This window comes from Colobus angolensis, unplaced genomic scaffold, assembly GCF_000951035.1.
Source record: "Colobus angolensis palliatus isolate OR3802 unplaced genomic scaffold, Cang.pa_1.0 Scaffold35, whole genome shotgun sequence".
NCBI lineage: Eukaryota > Metazoa > Chordata > Mammalia > Primates > Cercopithecidae > Colobus > Colobus angolensis.
Window position 1 is genome coordinate 9,421,313 of NW_012116821.1, and position 2,728 is coordinate 9,424,040.

Consider the following 2,728-nt stretch of genomic DNA (forward strand, 5'->3'; position numbering starts at 1 on the left):
AAAAAAAAAAGAAAAAAAAAAAAAAGAAAAATAATTAACTCATAAGCACAGCCTCTCATACTCTCCCAACCACCCAAAACACACAGGAAGGTTTAGCCATAGGTGGCCAGAGCTCTCTAACATCATCCCCAGGAAGTCTGTGTTGGTCCTAAGTCCTAGAGTCATTATTAAAAGTTTTACTTTGGCGGCTCATGCCTGTAATCCTAGCACTCTGGGAGGCCGAGGTGGGCGGATCACCTGAGGTTGGGAGTTTGAGACCAGCCTGGCTAACATGGAGAAACCCTGTCTCTACTAAAAATACAGGATTAGCCGGGTGTGGTGGTGCGTGCCTGTAATCCCAGCAATTTGGGAGGCTGCGGCAGAAGAACTGCTTGAACCTGGGAGGCGGAGGTTGTGGTGAGCTGAGATTGTGCCATTACACTCCAGCCTGGGCAACAAGAGTGAAACTCTGTCTCAAAAACAAGAAGAAAAAAAAAGCAGCCTCTGCGGGATGACTTTGTGCAGTTCCCTCATTTTGCAGATGAATACAGAATAAGCTAAGTGGCACAGCTAGTAAATGAGATGGAGTCTTACTCTGTTGCCCAGGCTGGAGTGCAGAGGTGCAACCTTGGCTCACTGCAGCCTCCACCTCCTGGGTTCAAGTGATTCTCGTGTCTCAGCCTCCCAAGTAGCTGCAATTACAGGCACGTGCCGCTGTGCCTGGCTCAGTTTTGTATTTTTGTAGTGACAGGGTTTCACCACGTGGCAAGGCTGGTCTTGAACTCCTGACCTCAGGTGATCCACCTGCCTCGGCCTCCCAAAGTGCCAGGATTACAGGCGTGAGCCACCACGCCCAGCTGGTCAAGTCTTCTCAAGGCTCATTGTTTTTACTGTGGGCCAGGCATTGCTCTACACGTGAACTCATTTATTCCTTGCAACAAGCACATCTCAGCTATAGGGTCACACAGACACTATTCAAATCTAGGTATCCGAGCTCCAAAGCCTAGACTCATTACTACCATGCTGAACTGTCCATCAGTCTTCCAACTCCAAGTTAAGTGCTCTTTCTTCCACACCCTGACATCTATTTTCTTATTTTTTTTCTGGAATAAAAACTCACCAACTAGTGCAATACCAGAAAGAACAGATCGTTTTCAGGGACAGAAGAGTGGCAGGAACTGTTGCCCCAACTTAGAAGAAATCCTAAGAGGAGACACCTAGGGGAGGGAAGTACCCATGGCTAGGGGTAGAAGTCCTGTTTCTGTGTCAGACCCCGGGTGCCCACATTCCCCATCCGTAAGTCCTATTTTTATTTTTATTTATTTTTAGTATCTTTTTTACCCTCTTCCTGCCTTTGAAAAAAGTCCTAGTTTTTACCATACCGTTGTTTACTTTGAGGAATGCCTAGATATGATGTGGCTCTCTGCCGACGTCACGAGTAGAGTTACATCTACCTCCATTAGGAAACCTTTCCTAGCAGAAAATAACCATTTAGAATCAGATGCATTTGTAAACTCAACAAACATACCAAAATGTCAAGCCACGAATTCCCTTGTGTTTATTAGCTACTCACTACCTCTCACTGTGATCAGCTTAACTTTCTAGCAGGCAAACAGTGGCAGATGTTGGAAGCTTAGATAAAATTCATTAAAAATATAAAATTGAGGAAACACATTAACCTAATTCTTGCTGGAGATGACGACCATTTGTAGTTGTTAGCAGTGGGCACTCAAGGTCACAAGGGAGGACCCAGATTCTGCCTCAGAACTTTGTTACTATTTTTTTGAGACGGAGTCTCGTTCTGTTGCCCAGGCTGGAGTGCAATGGCACCATCTCGGCTCACCACAACCTCTGCCTCCCAGGTTCAAGCTATTCTCCCGCCTCAGCCTCTCCAGCAGCTGGAATTACAGGCATGCATCACCATGCCCGACTAATTTTGTATTTTTAGTAGAAACAGGGTTTCTCCATGGTGGTCAAGGTGGTCTCAAACTCCCGACCTCGGGTGATCTGCCTGCCTTGGCCTCCCAAAGTGCTGGGATTACAGACATGAGCCACTGTGCCCGGCCTGTTTTTGTTTTTGTTTTTTAAAGGAAAATTCGGAGAGAAAGACTGTTGACTGACATACATTATATCCTTACAACAATGACTTTGCCAAGGAAGGACACCAGATCATGACTTCATGAAATCCAGAGTGAATCTCTAAACTTTACTTCAACCTCCAGCCCTAGCAAATCAGAGGTAAGGGTGAGCAAACTGGACAGACCTGCGTTTTAACTCCTTTTACATCTCCTTCCCCATGTTTAACAGAGGCATTAGCTAGCAGACAAGGAAGGGGTCTAGAGACCCACAAACTAGGGAATTGTGACAAGTGCTTGTGACATGTCAGAGGGCAATCAATTCCTACAGTTACCTCAAATGTAGCAGAAACCATCTTATGATGGTGGCAGACTCACACCCACCCCCACCCCTGCAAGTATATCAAGAAGGTTTTAGAGACCATGATTTGGTAATGAGGGAAGGGTTTCCATATGATAAACATCCTTGTACTGTGAGTCTGCAAATGACTTTCCTTTGTGCCTAGATTGTACCTTAAGATTGATACCTCTGATTATGGCCCACTCAAAAACATGGAGCTAGCTACTTCCAAATTGTATTTAACATTTTGGGCCTTATTTTCCTGGCAGGGATGAGCATACAACACAATCTCAACTCTATTAATCCACCACTCTCGGGACTCCAATCTAAGTCT

At 45.4% G+C, this 2,728-nt stretch overlaps 1 protein-coding gene across 3 annotated transcripts in view; it reads right to left on the bottom strand.

The window, feature by feature from the left end:
• The window catches only part of LOC105519479 (chromosome unknown open reading frame, human C6orf203), a 23,110-nt gene that overhangs the window by 15,338 nt on the left and 5,044 nt on the right, over positions 1–2,728 (bottom strand). The gene's annotated exons all lie outside the window — the stretch shown is intronic.